This window comes from Meriones unguiculatus, chromosome 11 (assembly GCF_030254825.1).
Source record: "Meriones unguiculatus strain TT.TT164.6M chromosome 11, Bangor_MerUng_6.1, whole genome shotgun sequence".
NCBI lineage: Eukaryota > Metazoa > Chordata > Mammalia > Rodentia > Muridae > Meriones > Meriones unguiculatus.
The window spans coordinates 10,344,510-10,365,563 of record NC_083359.1 but is presented as its reverse complement, the minus strand read 5'-3'; the positions used below and the strand labels follow the sequence as shown (position 1 = coordinate 10,365,563).

Sequence of the window (21,054 nt, the reverse complement as noted above, 5' to 3'; positions counted from 1 at the left end):
GTTTGTCGGCTTAAGGGAGGGGACACTTATTTCTTTTTAGAATATCTCTCTTCCGACCAAGACAGGGTACACTGCCATTTCCGTTTTTCATAGAAACATTTTGAATTTTAAACTAATTTGGCTTCATGGTTACATCTGGTGCTTGAACAGCAGCTGGGAAAGGCGAGCGTGGTGAAGGGGTGCTGGGGTGGGGGCCGGCTTCTGGAGCAGAAAGGGCTCCACTTTCTCCTCCATTAGGTTGGATTACTAATCTTCCGAGGTCGTGGGCAGGGGAAGGTCTCCAAGGAGGGCTGAGCTTACTTAGAGCCTCCATCGGTGCTGAGAGAGTCACTAATGGCTGGAGGGACAGGGACGGAAGGACATAAATAGCCTAGCACCCAGGAGCAGTGTGAGGGTTCCTCGGAGGCCTCCCCACATCTTTCTCTACCTCCGCCTAAGACATTGAAGCTCAGAAGAGACCCTTATCCAGGCCAGGAAGGTTTTGGAGTGGGCAGGAGTGCTGGCTCTTCCCAGAGGCAGAACAGCAGTGAGTTCTCACTCGAGGCCTCTCTTGAGTCCTTCCCACGGGAATGACAACACCTCATTTCACAGGCGGAGCAGGCGCTGAGGTCCAGCCTGGAGTCTCTGCTCTTCCTCCCTTCTCTCTTGCCTTGACCTCTTACTGTTTAGCTTCTACAGCCTCCTCCTCCTTCTCCCCTTTCTTCTTCCTCCTTTATCAGCAAAAATGGCCCCACCACAGGCTCTGCCCTTGGCACTTCTGTGGCAGGAGACACCAAGATTAACATATGAAAGAAGAGAGTTGGCAAGGGAAGACTGGAAACCCTTCTTTCCTGGGGCTGCGTACAGCAAACAGCGCATGCCCACAGGACAGGTGCTATGTAAATGACCTACAAAGGGTCGTGAGCCTTGTGGTCCAGCGTTTTTTCAGCTCACTAGCTCACTCCCACTCTCGCAACAATTCTCCTGTCTGAGTAACCTTCCTCTGTGTCTGGTCCGGTTCTTTGCCCTGAGACACGAGAACCTAGAAATCATCAGTGAGTGATCCTGGGGTGTATAGATGCAGCAGGTGTCTATCGCATCTCTAGCCGCCACCGCTGTAGGGGTGGACACTAGAGCATCCGCCGGGACAGGGACAATTCTTGCCTCCCATTTGAACCGGTCGGTTCATGCCACTTTTATACTTTAGGCCTTCGAGTGAGACAAGAGCGGTAGTACATACCTTTAATCCCAGCGCTCGGGGGGGGGGGGGGGGGAGGCAGAAGCGGAGGCAGGAGGATCTCCAAGGGTTTGAAGCCAGGTAGCCAGGACTACATGGTGGGACCACAGATCCCCAACATTAGCATTAATGTGTTGCCTCTCCGTACCTTTAGTTTTGCTGCTGTTAGGAATCGTAACATAAACACCTGACGCGGTGCACCCAAAGGGGTCGCGACCCACACGTTGAGAACCACTGCGGTAGCGCCTAGCACACATTACTTGCAAAACACCTTTCTTTCTCCCAGCTGCCAGCCCGGGTTCAGCTGGCAAGGAATGTGATGGCCAAGAGCGAGTGGCATTTCCCGTCCCTCTGCAGCACGCCCTACCGCGATTCTCATTATCAACCTTATTTGAAGTTATTTCGTCTGGGCTCGGAGGGATGAAGCAACCTGCTTCTAAGGCCTCACCGTGTAAGAGCAGGCGAGACCAGGTTTGAATTCAGATGTACCCAATGAGGGTGGTCTGTCCTGAGGGATTTTGTTGTTCCTGGAATCCAAGGTGGTGGCTGCAGGCTTAGGACAGTGACTTATTGCCACGGAAGGAAAAAGAGACAGGTTAGAGATCAGCTCCTGCAGACTAATGGGGTCTGAGACAAAGTAAAGGAAACGCGTGGGACGTGACAGCAGAGGCCCTGGCTTTCCTCCTGTGTGCACTTGCCCTGTGGGCCCCAAATGGAGGTCCAGGGAGTTGGAGCAAATCAGTATGGTGTGCTGGTTACATTGTTTCCTTTTAAGATGGGTAAACAAGCAGAGGATGGTGGGTTAGGCCACCTCTAAGCCTGGCCCTGGGGAAACTGAGGCAGGTGGACCACTGTGAGTTCATGGTCAGCCTAGTCTACATAGCAAGTTCCAGGACAATCAGTAGGTAAATAGTGAAACGCTGTCTCAGAAATCACCCAACCAGCTGAGTAGTTGGCAGAGTAGTCAGGTGTTTCGGCACGCACCGGTAATCCCAGCACTCGGCTGGCAGAAGCCAGCCTGACCTACACAGGGAGTTCCAGACCAGCCAGGGTTACAGAGTGAGACCCTGTTTAAAAAATAACTACAATAATAGAAAAATAATAAAACGGGAAAGCAGGCTCTTCCTTGAGGCTTCCCCATGATGATTCCATTCTGTTACCAGCTAGCCTGAGATATCAGCTATCCTGAGACTGTTTTAGGTACCAGGGACCCAGCAGTCAATGCGACAAATATGCCTGATTTCCTGAAGAAAAACTGGCGAATTAACACAACAAATGAGCAACTTAGACACCATGTCAGGTTCAGATTAGTGAGCTAGAGAAAAACAAAACCTTGGGAGGAACGTGGGGCCAAAACGGTACAATTTTAAATAAAGGACCCAGAAGAGCCATCTCTTGGGAGATGTGTGACCCTAAGCAAGTCATTCAGAAGCCTGCAGTGCAGGCGTGTGTGTGTGTGTGTGTGTGTGTGTGTGTGTGTGTGTGTGTGTTTTCCAGTGAATGCAAAGACTCTGGGGTAAGGCCTTGTGTTCAGAAATAACTGGGAGAAGTGAGAGGAAGGGAAATGAGAGATAAGAACTGAGAAGGGATGAGGGAGGCTGGGGCTAAGCTGGGCTTTGAGCTGAGGATTTTTTTTTTTTTTCCTGGCTGGGGATGAACCCAAGGTTAGCTAGGTCTGAGCCTTATCTCCAGACACACGGAACAGAGGGTTTTATAAGGCTTCCTTAGCCTGCCACATCCCGGGAGAGGCTGTTTGTTCTGGCGCTTGGAGCTGCCCCTTCTCAGGGTACTTGGAATTGGCCCCCATCCCACCATCCTCACCCTTCACTGCTGTTGTCTCACAAGGCCCAGACAAGCTCCCGGGCTTAGATGGGCTTGTGAACCAGAGTGGGATTCCAGCCCTAAAACGAAAGGAGATTGCAAGATGGGCATAAAGGCTACATGGAAGAGCGTGGTCAGGGTCCCTGCCGCCTCCTGAAACCCGCTTTCCCATCGGTGAAATCTGTGGTCAGTGTTTTCCACAACAGGAACCTCCAAGGACCAGCACAGCACAGCCAGGCATAAACTGAAATCGTTCAAAAGAAAGTTGACAGAATACCTCCCTCAGCCTCCTACTATCCATTCCAACGACGGAGACAGGAGCTGAGGGGCATTGGAGAGGTCAGAGGGGCAGCCTGCACAGTGGGGCTATGTGCTGACACAGCTTTGAATTCCTCATCTGGCTTAGCTCACTGCACTCATTTTGTGCCTAAGCCCTGGTGTGGCCAAAGGCCCAAGAGGAAGCCTAGGACAATGGTGCCTGGTTGGTCTCTGACCTCATGGCCCTCCCCAGCCTGCCTGATCTCACCATCACCTCACCCCACATTCACTAACAAGCTGCCTGGAGGCCACCACCCCTGAGAGACAGTCCTGGCTATTGGCACCCTCCTGTAAAGCAGTGCTCACTAGCTCCCAAGGGAGCTGCGGCCAGCTCTGAATTTCTAAGTCCACAGGCAGACCATGTGAGATCCTGCCTCAAAATAATGTTTTTCTTTAAATTAAGAAGGTCTGGGGTGCAGCTTGGTGGCAGAGCACTTGCTTAGCATGTGCCGGATGTTGGGTTCCATCCCCACGCAGCGGGCAGGGCAAGGACCATAGACTCCCTCTGAACATGCGCAAACTTATACCTTGTTCCCCAGACAGTACCGTACGGCAGCGATTCTCACAGCATTCACGCTGTTTCAGTGTTCCTATCAATGTCCAAGTGCATGGATGGATGAGCACAGACTTTGTGCAAACACTGCCCTCTCTTCTCTCCGGCAGCCGACACCTGAGGGCTTGGGGGTCCTTCAAGATCCCCGTGGGCTGAGGGCATTCCACATCGGAGGGTTTTCTGAGCATCTGCTTCGGATGTCGTGATTTCATGGCTTTGTGACTCTGGATTTACCGTCTCTGGGCCTCAGTTTCCACTTTAAAGTGCCATGTCAGGAGTGGTCTGGTGACCCGGATTAAAATCAGCATGTTGGCAGCAGGGGTGGTTAGAACTCCATGGGGTTGGGAAGTGACACAAGGAGGAATAAAAGGCCAGGTTCGGTCCAGCTGCCCGTTCTGGTGTGGGTGGCAGCTGTTTCCTCCATGCCAGCTGTTAGTCTCATTCCCTGTGGGTGACCCTGCTGAGGAACCTGACGGGAGGGGCCTCACTGACCTCGCTCTTCCCTCTGCTTTTCCCTTGTCCTGTGAGTACCCATTCTGAATACGATGGGGGCTTGGAGTGGCCAGAGGCGTACAAGGCCTTTCCAGGATGCTGGAGTGGACAGGCCCTGGGCAGACCAGATGATGAAGTTCTTGGATCAAGGGCACTAGGTAGGCAAAAGCTGCCTGGCCACGGTATGGCTGCCTGGTCCCAGGTCTTAGACCCCTTACCTGAGTTCCCCCATGGTTATAGAGATTTGAGGGCTTATGCAGGTGGATCTTAAGATGCTTATAGTGACAAGGTAAGGAGCAGAGTGGTGCAGTCTGGGTTGAGGGCATCATGGTCAGTAGGTCCAGCACCCTGGAGCCATCATTTGAGGTATCCTGTGCTTTCTCTGTGCTGTTGGCTTTTCCTCAGAATCCTAATTTATCAAACAATCCTTGGGACTCTCCAAGAAGAAATGTTTCTGTAGATGGTCTGGTGGCTCTGGCCCATGATCTCAGCTGCCCCAGACACTAAGACAGAGGATCTGAAGATCCAGGCTAGCTTAGGCAACTCTGTGAGACTCTGTCTCAAAATAACAAGCAGCTCAGTGGCGAGTTCTTGCCTAACACACACACACACACCCGCACATATGCGTGCAAGTGCTTAAGAGAGAAAGAGGGAGGAGGAACTAGAGAACATCCGTGGCACAGAGAACCACACCTTCATCTGGAGGTACTTGAAGTGTGGCCCCTGTGAACTGGAACAGAAAGAAGAGGACATTGGAGTTCGCCAGCCCTGAGCGGGTCACGACTTTACTAGCTGGCAGTGCCCTGCTGACCTTGGGGCTTGCTGCACTGTGGCTGGACTTCCACCGAAAGTTGGTAGATAGACGTAACGTTACATTCCCCCTTCTCAAGCACCTGAGTTCTGCCCTCCCTCCCTCTCTGGAGCCTTCTGAGAGAAATGGCCAGCAGCACCCGAAATCCCACATGTGGCCAACAGCCGTGACAGAATAGAGGCTTGCCATGTGCCAGCTGCCGGACCAACTGCTTCTCCTCCATGTGGCCCTCACAGTAGCTCCTTGAGGCAGGGACTGGGCAGTGTGGTCTGTCTGGAAGACACTGGGACAGAGAGTGGCTTAGTGGGTTGTCTTAGGTCACACAGTTTGTGAGGGATGGGGCTTGGATTTGAACCCTAGTCTTCCCCACTCCAGAGCCTGAGCTACATCTTCGTAGAGTGAAATGGATGGCCCAGAAGTAGAGTGTAAGAGATGGGTGTTATGGCACGTGCCTGTCTAATTCTAGCATTTGTGAGATGGAGGCACAACCTCCGATGGGTTCAAGGGTCTACACAGAAAGTTTGAGGCTAGCCTGGACTCTATGAGGCCATCTCAGAAGAAAGAAGAAGAGGAGGAGGAGGAGGAGGAGGAAGAAGACATATTTGACCCACTTACAGGTCTCTGCTGACTCCTTCTTGGTCAATGAGGGACATTTTCTCTCTATGTTCTGTATTCACATCTTCTGGGTGGGGGGTGGAGGAAGGTCAAGATACCAACAGAAAGAGCAGATGCGGTCTGGGCAAAAGGGTAGCGGGACCTCAAAAGTATCCCTGAGGTCAGCAAGCCTTCTGGTCCAGGGGTGTGTGACAAGGGCATCCTTGAGAGAAGACATGGGTTCCCTGGAGTTTCTGTAAGATCCAGGCCACTGTTGTACTTATTAATCACCACAGACAGGATGGGGCCGTACAACGAGCTGCCCCAGGACTCAGGGAGTGGGAAGCAACCAGTTGACAGGGCTGGAGCTTAGGTGAGGACAAGCGTTTGCCAGAGGAGAAGCTTGGCTAGGCAGGGAGGACAGAGGAGGCAAGCAGAATTGTCAAGGGACGTTGCCCAGAGCTCTGTCATGGTGGGGGCCTGCGGAGGGAGGGATGTGGCGTGGCTTGAGGGACACTAGAGACCACCAGGGGAGGGTCCTCACCAAGCCCTGCTACTGTGCACTGCTCACTAGGCTGGGGGTTTCTGTGTGATATCTCCTGGGCAACTGGTGTTATCTGTTCCCTTACCCAGTGACTGCCAGAGGTGCTGACCACTAAGCAGCCCCAAAGTACTGGAGTGATGCAAGGACCCCGGGGTGGGGGTGCGGGGACCATATCTATTCTGTGGCTGAGGAAACTGAGGTTTTGAAGAAGAAGGCAAAGCCTTGGGCCCTGAACTCCCATCTCCTTCCTTCCCAGGTCTGCTCCTTAGACCAGGCCAAGGATGCTCCTATAAATAGGAACCTCAGCTGGCTCTTGGGACGAGGCCTCTGGTGGCCAATTGATGCCTAAGGGATGGAGGCCTGTAAGGACAGCTCTGACCCTGCAGCTCTGCAGCTCCATGTTTTCTGGGCTTAAGATAGCTCGGTCGATCCCCATCGCTTAGGTCCATCACAGTGCAGTGACCTCTCAGAAGGACAGCCCGTGGCACACTGAGGTTCAGAACACAGAGGCTCTGAGCTGGATGTGGTCCCTGAAGCCTAAGTCTGTCTCTCACACAGAAAGAATCAGCTCCAGAGAGGGTCCCTGCAGGAGCGGGGCCCGGCATCCAGTTAAAGCACGGGTTAAGCTGTGGCCAGCTAGCTGCTCCTCCTCACCAAGCCTTGTAAGGCCTTGAGAATGCTGGCCAGCCACCCCAAGATGCCCAGCTAGATGAAGGAACATCAGTTCCACCAAGTTCATCTTAGTGATTCAGTTTATTGGGGTCATCATTCAGCATGGATGATTCGAAGGTGGCTGTATGATTCAGAGCACCCCGCCCCCACCTCCCACCAGCGTGAAGGCTAGATGCAGGAAAGCCACATCCCTCTGTAGACAGCTTCGATTAAAGACCTATCTGTTCTCTAGCAGTTGTCCCCCACTTCTACAGGTTTTTGAGGGGCCGTGGAGAAGGGCCTTATGAAATCTGTTGCTTCCTGAGAACCTCATACACTCCTTCGGCTTAGCTTGTCTTAGGAGCCTTTCTCCTCCTAATGAGGGAGGAGGGAATGTTGCAATATGGAGCAAATAGCTACATAATGCCTTTCCTGGGGCCAGTAGGCCGCTTAGGCCACAGGGCAAGGACGCAGGCTGGCTTTTGGTCTTTCTTCTTTCCACGCCTTCCCATGTCCCGTCCCCAAACACATGAAAGATTTGTTTCTCCCCATCACTGTACCATTGGCCTTTATTCCAGTAGTAGAGTCCCTTGAATGCTAGAACTTACTGAAGCAATCAATGCTTTCAATATCAAATTCAACCCAAACAGCTCCAGAGCTATAGGACATGACAACGTGCCTTACGTCCCCCTTACCGAAGAGAACCCATGGGAGGAGACCTCATCCGGAAAACCTGCCAGTACGCTAGATACCCATCAGGTAAGACTATGTCCAGAGCCCTTAGAAAGCAGGCCAAGACACAGAAGTGAAGGGAGTCAAGGTCCCTTCCCAGGGCTTAATCGCCAACACTTGTGTCTCTGAATGCCTAGATTTTTCAGTTTGCTGTTGCAGACATACTTGTAGCTTTTCTTCCCACAAACAGGACCCACAGCAGCCCTAAATAGGCCTCTCTGTTTCCTTTCCCAGGGAGGCAGAGTGTCTGCACAGTCCCCTCTTCACGTCAGGATGAACATGGACCTCTGTTGCTCAGGCCTGTGTAGACTCTCCAGGACTTCTATCCTTCTTGCGGCCCTGCTGAGGAAGGAGGGCCAGGGTCCAGCTGCAGGGGTTGGGGGTGGGGAGGGCTAGGGCACATTGGGGCAGAGGCCTATGTCCTTGGAGTGATGGCCCCATGTGGGGACCACCTGGAGGATGGCAGGGAGGAGGCAGTGCCCACGGGGTGGAGAGGGGCTGGCTAATTGGCCAGATTAACCCGCAGGAGGCCTCCTCGGGAGGCTATTTTTAACTCTGAGAGACTGAAGCCACTTCCCTCCCTCCCTCCCTTTATTGCCCTTTATTTCTGTCCTCCTGGGGCCTGAAGGCCTGGAAGCTGGTCCCTTCAGAGGAAGAGAGAAAAAGGGAGAGAAGAGTCGGCTCTCCACACCACCCCATGTGACTTCCCTGGGCCTGCAGGCAGACCTCTCACTCGAGGCAGAGGGAAAGGAAGAAGCAAGCCAAAGGGAGGGGCCCTTTGGGAATCTCTGTGCTCTCTTCAAATCCACGGTCTCTTGAGAGTATGGAAACATCCCCTAAATTAAAGCAGGGGTTTGGCTCTAAAAGCCCAAGCATAGATAGATCTGTCCTGTCTGGAATCCAGTTCCTCTCAGTGTCTCAACTCCGCTTTCCTCAAGGCACATGACACTTCAGGTGGTGCAAGTGTCCACAACAGCTCCCCACTCTCCTCTCAGTGAGCAGCCCTGGGAAACACATACACACATACACCGCACACACACCCCACACACATACACCGCACACATACCCTACACACCCCACACACCCTCACCTTCTCTACGGATACAGCAAGAATCCTGGGGTAGATTTTCTTTTGTTGGCTTTGATTACATGCTTGTCTTTCAGCCCATCACTGTAGTGTTCCCTGCTGGCCTGGATCACCTCTTATGGCTGCCTCTGGGTGGCTGAAGCCCACAGGAAGGAGGTGGTGGGGGTATGAGTTAGGACTACAGGAGAGCATGATGAAGGCTCTCAGGAGAGAGGCCTAAGTCAAGGCTGGACTTGGACTGGTGCCATGTCTTAGAAGTTTCACAGCCTGGCCAAGAGCCTTGAAACCCCTGCCTCTTGATGCCTACAAGTTCGGCTAGAGCATGGTAGAAAGTCCTGGCCTTCAGCCTGGGCCCCGGTTGCTGTGCCCCAGCATTAACAGCTGTCCCTTACAGCCAGAGCTCTAGAGGAGCAGAACCAGGGCCTAGCCCTGCACAGGGAAGCAGCAGCTGCCAGCCATGCCAGCTGATCGATGTTTGCTTCCGGACAGGTGGGAGGGGCCATGAACTCACTGTCCTATTCTCAGCGTGGTAATGGTTCCTGAAGTTCGTACCTCAAATCAATGCTTTTGGCTCATCCAGAAGTCCATGGGTGCCTGGGCCCAGGGAAGGGCATGTGTGTACCTGCTGGCATGTCTTCTCCCACAGCTCTCCTGGAGAAAAGGTCTCTTTCCTTGCTAGGCTTCTGCTGTCTAACTGGAGTGGGATCTCCCTGCCTCTTACCTCCAGCGCAGACTGGTAGGTGTTTAACTCTAGGGTGATGCCTGGCAGACACACAGCCGGCACTGGCCATTATAACCATCCCTATTACAGTGGTCAGCAATGCATATCTTGGGACAAATGGTGCTGGCCTCTTTAGGCTAGTTTAAGGGCCTGGGCTCTACTGTGTGGCTCACAGCCTGAGTGATAGTCCTCTTCCCACTTGACTGTGGACAGGGCTCAGGCAATGCCCCCTTGTGCCTCTTGACTTCTTGTCCGTGGCCCCTATCATAAACGCTTATCCTGACTCCTTAGTCAGGGCATCTATCAGAGGCAGGATGAGCATTGGAGTAGGAGGTCAGGCTGGGTCCCCAGATGGTGACACACACATACATACACACACACACACACGCCCTGCCCTATGATCATGCAGGTGATTTAAATGTGTCTGTGAGACCTGGGCTGAACAGGAGAACTGTTCCTGGGTGGGATTCCCCACCTTTCCATCATTCTTGTTCTGGACATATCCACATGCCCATGGTGCCTGCCCTGGTCTGCACACAAGAACCTGTCCCTGATCTTACGGAACTGGTGTGCCAGTCATTGGGGTGAAAAAGAAGCCAGTGACCAGGGAGAAAGGCATAGCAAGACAGGGGAAGTAGGGCTATCTTAGTGGTGGATTTTCTCAGGACAGTCCTGAAGGAAAAGCAACCGGAGAAACAACATTGGTGCCCACATGGTGAACGGGTGGCCAGGACAGGATTGGGCTGGTGGATGGCCAGTATGCCTGGAAGGGAGAATAGAGGGGGTTGAGGGCAGGAGGGTGGAGGCTAGGCCCACATCTAGGATGGGCAGAATAAATCCTAACTGGGTTTCTTGGAGAAGGAGTTCCTGTGGAGCCCCAAGTGCTGCCAAGCCAGCAAAGGCACTGAGAATGGACTGGTTCATTTCCACAGGATTTGGTTGTCAGAACTGCTGGCAGCTGCTGGGCAGAGAGGCCAACGCTTCAGACTGTTACCTATGGAGACAGCATACCCAAGCCTTCGGGGGCATTTCTCTGGATGGCTTTGATGTCCTTGCTGTCCTCATGGAAGGGTTTCCAAATGAGCTGATGGCTTCCTCTGGCTGCCCCAGCCTGAGGCTGTAAGGGCACACAGGCTTGTGGCTGAGAAAATGGACAAGGCCCCAGCTAGCGGCTTGTCTGGGAAGAGTCTCTCAGATTATGGGACAGCCTGGGAATATATGCATGTGGCAAGATGACTTGTCTCCATGCCTTGCAATGCAGAAATTGTTTTTCTGTGCTTATGGCCATCCATGTTTTACAGAGAATGAAGGGTCTTCCGTGACAAAGGACTTCAGTGTGTCCGTGGGCTCCGTGCTGGGGAGCTTTCGTGCTGGGGCTGGGTACATTCTAGATACCCCCCGAACCCCAATTCTGGAAGGAGGCAGGATGGATGCATTTCCTGGAGCTAGAGATGACATGACTCGCTCTGTCCACATCTGGAGGCCTGGTTAAAGAGAGCCCTTCTGTATGGCTGCCCTCTGTCCTCTGTCACTGTATCTTGAGTATGGGTGTGCTCTCCTTAGGGAGGCTGTGACCATCAGCCTGGTAAAAGACTCACAATGTCCTAGAAAGAGATATGATTTTTGATTAAGAAGTGAGGTTGGTCCCTGCTTCAAGCTGGAGAGTGGGATGTGAAGTCTGATAGTGCAGTAGCCATGGGAATCAGGGCCGTTTCTCTGGTGGGTCTATTTTTTGTCGGATGACCTTGGACAAGACATTTGTCCTATCTGTTACCTATGGAGTACCTATGAAATGTGGCTGATAACAGGGCCTGGGGGGAAGACCACCATCCCTGGCTTTCTCCGGGCCTCTGAGGCCCTTGCCCAGATAAGCAGCTGAGTAGCCTTTGTGTGTGCATGTGTTTTCCACCCTAAGGCCCCCTTGAACTGTTCAAGCTGTTCAAGCTCCTGCAATGGAGCCCCATAGCGTTGTGCTCATTTCCTTGTCTACCAGCATGCTGTGAACCCTTTGGGGTGTTGGTGGTAGAGTCCCCTCGGGGGACTTTAGAGAAGCTTGTAGGCAGGGGAAGTTTCCCCTCACTCCTGCCTTTGGCTTCTGTCTTCTGGACACCAGGGCTGGGGAGGTGGAGCAGGGTCATCTGAGCCATTTTCCCTCTTGGTCACTCAGGAGAAGGTGGGAATCAGGGCATCATGTGCCTGCCCAAGGCTGGCCTGGGGACCTGGGAACGGCGACCCTGGAGTTACCCATTTTCTCTCTGTTGTAGTCCTAGGCATGGCCGTCTTCAGGACCTGATCCCATCTGGGAACCCTTCTCCCACTCAGTATCTCAGTGACTAGATAAGCAACTATTCCCCTCTGCGCCTTGGTTTCTTTATCTGTAAAGTGGGTCCATGGGTGTACCTCCCAGAGGGTCACAATGACTAGCTAAGTCCTTAGCATAGAGGCCAGCATGGACTGAGCCCCCAAAACCCACGAGCTGTTTCACTGGAGCCCCCTCCCCGGTGAAGAACTGTACATACACTCACTTCGCCGCAGTTCCGGAGCTCGGTGATCCCCGGAACGTCCATGTGACCCCGGGGAATGCAGACACTGAGTGTTGGAGGGCCTCGCATGCAGGGTTGCTCCGTTGAGGAGGTGGGAGAGTTTTCTGGGGACTCTGCCGCCCTGGGTGAGGAGCTGGCTCCCCGGGGCTGAGCTGGTGGGTTCTGCAGAGTTCTGGAGGAGCTGCCAGAGCCTGGGCATCTGGGTGGCCAGAAAGCCGTGCTTCTTGGCTGGGAGCCTGCTTCTAGCGTCTCTGCTATTCAAATGCATAATTATATTTCACATTATGGGGGAGCTGGAGACCAAGGGGCTGAGGAGCTTTGTAAAGCTGACAGACCTGCCTTCTTGGCCTGATTCTCCAGCGTTAGGGTTGAGCTGAGGGTCAGCCCTATGATAAAATGGGATTTCCCTAAGGCCAGCAAGGCTGATCTGTCTACCCTGCTGAAAGGCCCAGGCCCTGCAGGAGGCAGAGATGTGAGGCCCAGACAATAGGCTCCAGGAGGCTGGGAGAGCAGAGGACCCGGGGTGCCTTCCAGACAAGAGGGGACAAGGGGAGGGGAGCCACAATCAAATCAGCAGAGAGGCCAGGAGGAGGAGCACAGAGACAGCAAGAGAGGACGCTAAATACAACACAAGATGGGAAGAAGAGATATTGTGGAGCATGGGGCGTGCCTATGACCCCCGCGCACGCTGTGCCACGGGAATGCATGAGCTCAGAAGCGTGCCTGTGTGGATTTGCGGACTGATCCCACCCACGTGTGCAGATGTGACTATGACTGCACCTGTGTCCCTTAGCCAACGCGCTCCTCATCACATGCATTTGGTGCAGGTGACGCCCGAGCTTGGCACCCCGCTGCGTGCAGCCCGTCCAGATTCCCTTGCCTGTCTGTTGCCTGAGTACATGCTCGCCATGCACCTGTGTGTGCGCGCGTGTCCCTGGGAAGATGTGTGTGTGTGTGTGTGTGTGTGTGTGTGTGTGTGTGTGTATGGGTGTGTGTGCCACGCGCGTGCGCGCGAGCATGTGTTCGCGCGCGCGCTCCAGTGCGCAAGTGGCTGGTGCGTGTCGGGGGCAGCTGGGGCCAGGAGGGGCCACGGGGCCAGGCCGGGGCGGTGGTGGGCGGGATCAGCGGCGCCGCGGCCCAGGGCGGGCGTGCTTTCGGCGGAGAGTTGGAGGAGTTGCCGAGCGAGCGCCGGGCTACTGTGGCAGCGGGGCGAGGAGCTGGGTGCGCGCAGAGCTTCTGCCTCCCGCCGCCTCCTCGCCCTCCATTCCTCGTTCCCTTCTCCCCCCGAGCGGCCACGCCGCGACCGCGCTGCCCCCGCCTCCCCGGGAACGGTCTCCGGGAGAGGGTGCCCGGGGCGGTCGAAGCCCGCTGGGAGGTGCAGGATCCCCACACCCGGCGAGGAGGGGAGAGCGCCGGCCCTGCCCGGGATCAGATAACTGCGGCGGGGGAGGGGGTGGGTCGGCGGCGCTCGTCGCGGGACTGAGCGGCAGCAGCCGGCGGCGAGCCCCGGAGGGAGCGCCGGGCGGCTGGGGGCGCCGCCTGGGCGTGCGTCCCCCGACCCATGGCTGGCCGCTGGCACCCAGCGCCCGGGAGCGACGCGCCCCTCGGCGTGGAGCGCTCCCAGGGGCTGCGCTGAGGCGGCGGCGGCGGCGGCGGCGGCGGCAACGGTGGCGATGCAGCCAGCGCGGCGGCGGCCGGGACCGGGAACGGCCGCGCGGAGCTTGGAGGACGCGGGACGCGCCGCGCCCCGGCCACTGACCGAGGTAAGAGCCCACCCGCTCGGCCCCGGCTCCCCACCGGCAGCTTCCCGCCGGGCTGGGCGCGGGGCGGTGCAGCAACAGGGAAGGGGAGGCAGAAGGGCTCCTTCCGTTCCTTTTTCTCTCCTTCCCCGTGGTGAACCACCGGATGAAATGCTGACAGTGAGCTTTTCTTCCCCTGCCATGTTCCAGGCTGTAGCCACCAGGGAACTTCGCTCCCGGCTAACCTCTGTCCCAGGGCGTGTGTGCGTGTGATGTGTGTGTGCTGGTGGTGGTGGGGGACTCTGGGAAACTTTGAGGAGCTCTTGATTCTTCTCGGGTCGGCTGGATGGAGGGGGCTCCCAAGGCAGCGGGCGGAGCCACTTTTGCGCTCGGCGTCGGTCCTAGGTGTGACCTTACTCGAGAGACCTGTGATCGGAATGGGGTACGGAAGGAGTGCCCCGGCTAGACCCGCGACCCGAGAATGGCCCCCGCTAAGACCGGGGATCCTTGGAGTCATTTCTTCCCCACCGCCCGTGCTGTGGCGGAGTGGAAATATCCTAGAGGTGATTCTTCACCACCCCTCTAGCCTGCAAGTCCAGCGCACCTTTTGCTTCTAAGAGTCGGTCTTGAGAAACCCATGGTGGCTCAGAGCAGACGGTCTCTTCTGGGCGCACAGGTCCGTTCTGGTGTCCTGTGGGGAGCTGGGGCGGAGGGCCCCTAAGGAGCTTTGGGGTGCTGTAGGCCCTCAGGAGTGTCCCGGCCTTAGTTTGTGCGCACGTGAATACCTTAGAACTGGTTCTGGGAATGGAGCTCACAGGAAGAGTGTCGCGCGTCGGTGAAGGCCTTCAGTTCTGGGAGGTTCTGCCTCCCTACGGTGTGGGCCTGCTGGGACTGGGCCTGCCCTTCTGGCCCTTTGTAGCTTCTTCCTTACCACCTGTCCCCAAGCCGGCAGTAAAGATCTGGGGACTTTCTGGTCCTCACATCCGCCTCCTGAGCACCGGCTAGAAGGCTTGAGCTCTCCGGATTGCCTGGGCGCCCACATGCCACTGAAATCAGCTGCCGCCTCCTCCAAGGTGGAAACCCAGAAGCCTTAGCCTCCCGGCCTTTATACCCTCTCCGAGAAATGAGCAAAAATCTGCCCTGGCTGCTGTCCCACCTGACTGGACTCCAGCCTGGCGCTACACCAGATAGCTGGCTCGGGACCCCTCACCAAAATCTGCCCACGTGACACGAGAGGGTCAGGGAAGGGAGGCAAATCTGGGTACCAGGTTCCTCTTGGAAGATCCCGTGCTTTGTATTCCCAGTAGAGACCCCTCAGGGTCTATAGGGAAACCCGGAAGATGCTTCTCAGCAAAATCATCCTCTGTGTTCAAGAGGTCTTTCCAAATAGCAGGAGACACAAGGCTCTCTATCACAGTAGGTGACCCTAGACAGGCTGAGCCACTTGTGAGAATAAGTGCATAGCTGTGGGCATGGGGCCCGCTGGACCAGCCTCAGTATAATGAGAACGGGGAGAGGCTCAGATATCCTTGGGGATAAGGTAGGTAGTTCTGGTGTGCTAGACAACAGAGCAGGACCGTCTTCTCCACTGGGGCACTTGATAGATGAACACAGAAAGTACCTTGTAAATGCCGTGTTGGTAGAGGCCTGGCGTGTGTGAACTTCAAGCCCTGGTTGTTCTCCTCTGTCTTGGGTTGGGTGGGCACAATGGGGTGATGGATGAGTCCTCTGCAACCAGGCTCCCTAGGCAGGGCCCCATGTAGGTATGTGCCCGGTGGAGGGAGGTTCAGGAGGCTGTGCTGTGCTCCGGGAAGTGTTTACAGCAGGTGCCTCCAGAGCCATGCAACACGTGAGGTCAAAGCGGGAGGCTTTCCTTCCGGAACTGCCGTCTCTCTCTCCTCTGTTCCAGGCTAGACCAGGCAGCACTCAGCGGCCCTCTGGCAGTGAACTAACAATGGCAGCAATAACAGTGACAGCGCTGGCCACAGGGGCACCTCTCAGCTCTGCGACAACCGGGCCAGTGCAGCCTGCAGACACTTTCCTCTGGCTCAGCCAGGCCTCCAGTGCCTGGGGCCATAGTTGGCACTACCCGTCATGGCACCCAAAGGCCTTGGCACACAGCTAGGGTGGAAGTGACTGCGTCACCACTCCCAGCAATCTCCGTGGTCTCTGCCTGTCCCCAGGCAGGGTCTGCTAGTATACTGTAGGGCTTGCTCAGTAGACATCTCATTTCCCTGCTCCTAACTCCCGCTCTAGGCCAGACCCTTCCTGCAACAGCTACAGCTGGTCCCTGTGGCTCCGCCTTGGTCAGGGCTTTGCTGTGAGTGAGACATGGACACATTTGCCCCTCCCCTGTGGCCTGTCGCTGGAGCCCTGCCAGGGATTGATACTGAGGGAAGGCAGACAAGGGACTCTGTCCTGCTCATGGACAGCAGGACGGGGAAGCTTGAGCCCACTTCTCGCGGGGGTGGGGTTGCTGGGGAGGAGTGGGTGAGGTCGGCAGGCAGCAGGGGAAGACAGAGGATAAAGCAAGAATGAAGGGAGCTGTCTGGGACTGGGCTTCAGGCATGGCTGCTGCTTCAGAGGAGCTGTGGCTATGAAGGGGCTTTTCCAGAGGAATTGGCCCCAGGAAGGAGGAGCCGAGGGCCCAGAGCTGGACCAGCTAATTTAATTTGTTAATGGCCTGCCAGCGCAGAAGGCTGTATTGGCTCCATTATACGGATGGGAATGGAGGCCAGGAGGCGTTGGCGCTTCTGTGTAGCCTGTGTGTTTCTGACCCTGAGCCTAGGGCTCTCTCAGGAACAGGCTGCACCCTTCTGCTGCTCAGACACATTGGTTGAGGGCATTTGTATGCTGGTCTGGCCTCCTCCCCCAGGCAGTTTCCACTAAGCCCGAGGGCCTGTCTGCCTTCCTAGATCCCAGAAAGCTCCTTTTTTTGGGACCCGTTGAAGGCGTGACATGCAGTTAGTGTTCCGTAGACGTTTCCCCGAGGCCCCAGTGGCAGCCGTTTTGTGATGTAGCATGAGCTGTAGTGGGCGTGAGGTCTAGAGTGTCCAGCACACAGAAACAGTAAGTGAACATTTAATAAGTAGCTTTCACTCTGTAGGGAAGACCTGGTTTGAGGGCAGCTGGGCTGCCAGGGAGGTTGGTGAGTAAGGAACACACAGATGCCTCTCCTGGCTTCAGTTTTTAGGACTGAAGCCGAGGAGCTTCGGGATACCCAGGAAGGAGAAGGGGAAGAAACCCTTTGAGCACGTCTCTAAGAGGAGTGTAGCTCAGCAAAACTGGGAGTGTCCCCTGGGGACCCCATGAAGCTGTGAGCTCTTGCTGCCCGAGCCCTGGGAATCTAATTGCAGCCCAGTCTTCCTTTGGGTGAAAGGGAACCAGTTAGAGAGAGGTGGGTTCCCATGGAAGTGGCCTCCGATTCTGGCCTCCTACTCTGGGCTGTTCTTTGTGCCCATTCTCACCCACAGTGAGTTTTCCTGCTTTACTGCCAAGGTGACAACTACAGAGGCAGTGTGAGGCTGTGGCGACTCCAGAGACCCTGGCCCTGTGCTCTCATTAGCGTTCAGTGCCAGACACGGCTCCATGAGCCTGGCCAGCAGGCACAGGAATGCCTTTCTCAGCCGTCCCAGGAGCAGCTTTGCTCTTGTTGGCTTTCAGCTGCTTCCGATGGTGGGTGCAGCCTTTCGGGACTAGCTCGGAAGCCCCTTAATATCAACTCCAGGCTTTGGGTGTCTGAAGGGTCCCCTTTAGTCCTCTCCTGTGGCCTGGTCTCTCTGAAGAACTCAGACCTGGAGATGGTTAGAGGATAAACAGTAAAAGGTGTGGAGTGGCAGGCCGTTGTTGCTTGGGTCTTTACTGTGTGCTTGACCTGCCCTGAGTGGCAGAGCTTCTGTGGTTCCAATATGGCCTCCCTCCCAGCACACTCTTACTTTTGCTTCTCTCCTTGCCATGCTCACAACACGTCAGGCCTGCCCTACATTGGGGCCTATGCATGCACCATTCCCCTATCTGGAATGTACTCCTTCCCAGAAAGGGTACACGAACCCTTTCCTTTCCATCTTCATGTGCTGCCCAAATGCCACTCTGTAGACCCTGCCCCACTGTCTCACCCCACTGCTCATGGCGGCAAAGCCATGCCCCTCCTCCCATGCCATTGCTTTCTCTCTGTAGAATTCAGTGCCATCTGCCCCCCAGGGTTTTATTTATTGTTCTATTTTCTCTATTGTCTTGGGCTATGAACTTGAGTTCAAGGGTTTGGTCCAGTTGTCCCCCGGCTGTGCCCCCAGGGCCTGTGGCAATAGCCAGCAGGTGCTCAGTGCATACAGCTGGGGTGTGTGTGGCCTCAGCTGTGTCCTGCTTGACATGCTGGGCATGTCTTGTAGTGGCAACTGTGGTCCATCTGCAGGTGAGACTACAGAACCAGGGCACTGCCAGCATAATTCTCGAGCTGTGGAGCTTGTTGAGACTGAGCTGGGACCCAGAGCTTTGCTCTGACATCCTGTGGCCAAGCAGGAAGAGCAGACTCTGGATCAGTCTGACTGGAGCTGTCTCCTGCCCAAGCCTGGCTGTGTCCCCGCCCCCCCACATGGGGTACTGAGTCCCATTGTAAGTGTGAGCACACTGAGGGCAGCAGAGGTGACTTTTGGCTCCTTGCCATCTCCTAGGTGGTGGGTCTTGCTACCAGCCTGGCCTTGAGAAGTGGCATGGGGCACACTGACTCCCACTGGCCACTGGTTTTTGGGCCTATGTAACTTGCTTTCCCATCCTAGTCTCTTCAGCACGGCTTCCATGTTTTATATATCTTTCAGTTTTTTTTTTTTTTTTTTTTTCAGAGGAGCAGTCATCAACTTAGGAGTGTCCCTTGTTACGAAGAAAGCATGTTGTTTTCTTGTGGTCACTGTGTGCCCTTTCCTTTTTCTCCTGAATATCTCTATGGCTTCTGAAAAAGCCAAGCTTGTAGCCTTTTTGGTGACTGACTAGTGGATGGGTCTTGGGGTCCTGTCTTCCAAGGCTCACCTGGAAGCAAAGGAGAAACCAAATCAGGATTGAACCAGAGCCTTGGACAGTCTGCTTTGCTTTCATCCTGAGCGGTGGAAGCATTCTGTTGGGGGTGACATGACATCCCCATTGTGGGAGTGCGTCTCCTGAGACCAGAGAAAGGTCTCTTAGCCCTTTAGAGGTGAGTTTGGTATCTCTGCCCTCCATGGCCTCTTTTTAGCTGTGTGGAGACTTGGTGATGTGGTGGGGGTGGGGTGAATGGAAGCTGGGGCACTAGGCTATGTAAGGGCTGGTGAGTCTGAGAGGACAGTGGGAGAGGTCTAGAGAAGCTATGGCGCCCAGGCCAGAGGCATGCCCTCACCCCTGCCTACCTCCTCCTCCTTCCAGCTGCAGCTCAGGCCCCCCTAAGCTGGCTGCTCCAGCCCTGCAATTCTTCAGCACTTAAAGCAAAAATAAATCACTGCCAGCAGCTGGCGTTCTGGGTGGCAGCAGCCGCACCATCCCCCTGCCCCGACCTCTGCCTCTGGGCTTCTGGTTCCAGGCCAAGGCCAGCCTTCCACTCAGGCCTGTGTGAGAGGATGTGGAAGCGGGTGGGGGCTTGGCCTGGCCTGTTAAGGTCACATGGAAGGCAGAGGCATTGTTGGCCCCTGAGGCTCTGGAGGGGGAGGTTCCATTTCAACTTGGTAGAAATTGACCTGGGAGGGCCGAGGCGAGCTCAGGGTGACCTGGTCACTTGCGGGGAGGTGACCCCCTCTCATACTTGCTATGTTCCGGCCGAGCTCTGGGCATTTCCCTTCCTCCTCTTCCACCCTTCCCCTTCTCAGAGAACCCTAGAGGTCTTGGCTTGCCAAGTGCTGTGACGCAGGCCCTGAGGATGTCAAATTTTAGCATCGTTTATACTTTCAACAAATAGCTTTGGGTGCTTGCACGTGCTATGCCCTGTGCTGGGAGGCTGGGATGCACACAAGCCCTCCCTTTGTGGGGGCCCCCACGGGGCTGATATCTTCTAGGGTCGGGGAGGATAAAACAGACAAGCAAAGGAGGAGTCATGGACTTGGTCATATTCCTTTGTTAATTATTACAGTCATTAATTATGGGAATGTTGCATGGTACAATTAAATAGTAAGAGTAGAAAATGAATCCCTTCTCAGTCCTGCCTTCTCTCCCCCAAAATGCTTCATGTTCTCTGGGTGACTGTCTTTCTTAGCGCTTGTGTAAATGGAGCCTGTTCTCTCCCTTCCTCTCCCCTCCCCTCCTCCATGCATTCCCTGGTTCCCTGGTCCTGTGATGCCCAGTGCCCACTGGGCCCAGGGATCCATTCCTGTCTCCAAGATAAGGGCTGAGTCACCAAGTCTGTGGATTCTGGTTGTGGAGCCTTTGAACTCACAGAGCCATTGAGTTCACACATCATGGGTTCTTTGTGAAGTTTTACCGGTCTGAGGCAGGGAACCTGGAGTTGCAGAATTGGAGCAGCTTAACCGCAAGAGAGGTTCTAGGTCCTTGCTGGAGACCTCCTTCCTGGGATCCCAGGGAGTTTAGACATTCTAGATTCTCAGAATTCACGTTCAAAGAGAGAGAGAGAGAGAGTGTGTGTGTGTGTGTGTGTGTGTATTGGGGGGTGCCTGGAGGCTGTGTGTTTTACTCTCCCCCAAATGTTTAGCTCCCTTCTAGTCACCCAGCCCCCTAGCCTGTGTGGGATCTAATCTGTCAGCGCTGTAGGACTTAGGGTTGGCCAGCTCCCACAGGACAGAGCAAGCCTTATTTGGAAGGGGGGTGTGCGCACCACTTTTTCTTGAGGTGGTGTTGGTGGGGTCCCTGCTTCACTGTCTGCCTTTTTCTTGACCTTCTAAAGGAAAGGCCACTGGTCTTCATGGTCTGCAGACAGGGTTAGGCCTCTGCCTGGGGGACCACCGGCCGCTACTGTAACTCTGCCTCTGGGTGCCCACCACTTGCTTGGTCCTCTGCCCCTCCTGAATCCTGGGTTGAAGGGAAGGAAGGAAGACCCTGTTTAGAAACTGTATGATGCCCTGATTCCAGGAGAGGCGACAACGAGCAAGAATGCTCTTCTGCTCCAAGCCTCAGTTTTCCCTTTTGTAAAATGGGCACTAGCTCTTCCCTTCTCTTGAGACATCATCCTTTCGTGCCCTTTGTACTTGGCTCTGTGGTCAGGGCAGGGCAGGGCGGCTTCCTCTCCTCTGTCACCCCCTCCATTGTGCAGCCGGAGGTTT

The 21,054-nt window shown here is 55.1% G+C and overlaps 1 protein-coding gene across 1 annotated transcript in view; it reads left to right on the top strand.

The window, feature by feature from the left end:
- The first annotated feature begins 13,210 nt into the window (after positions 1-13,210).
- Positions 13,211-21,054, top strand: part of Kcnj12 (potassium inwardly rectifying channel subfamily J member 12) — a 45,981-nt gene continuing 38,137 nt past the window's right edge. The window contains exon 1 of the mRNA XM_021658195.2: positions 13,211-13,846. The gene's annotated coding sequence lies outside the window, so the exon portion shown is untranslated. The remainder of the gene's footprint in view (positions 13,847-21,054) is intronic.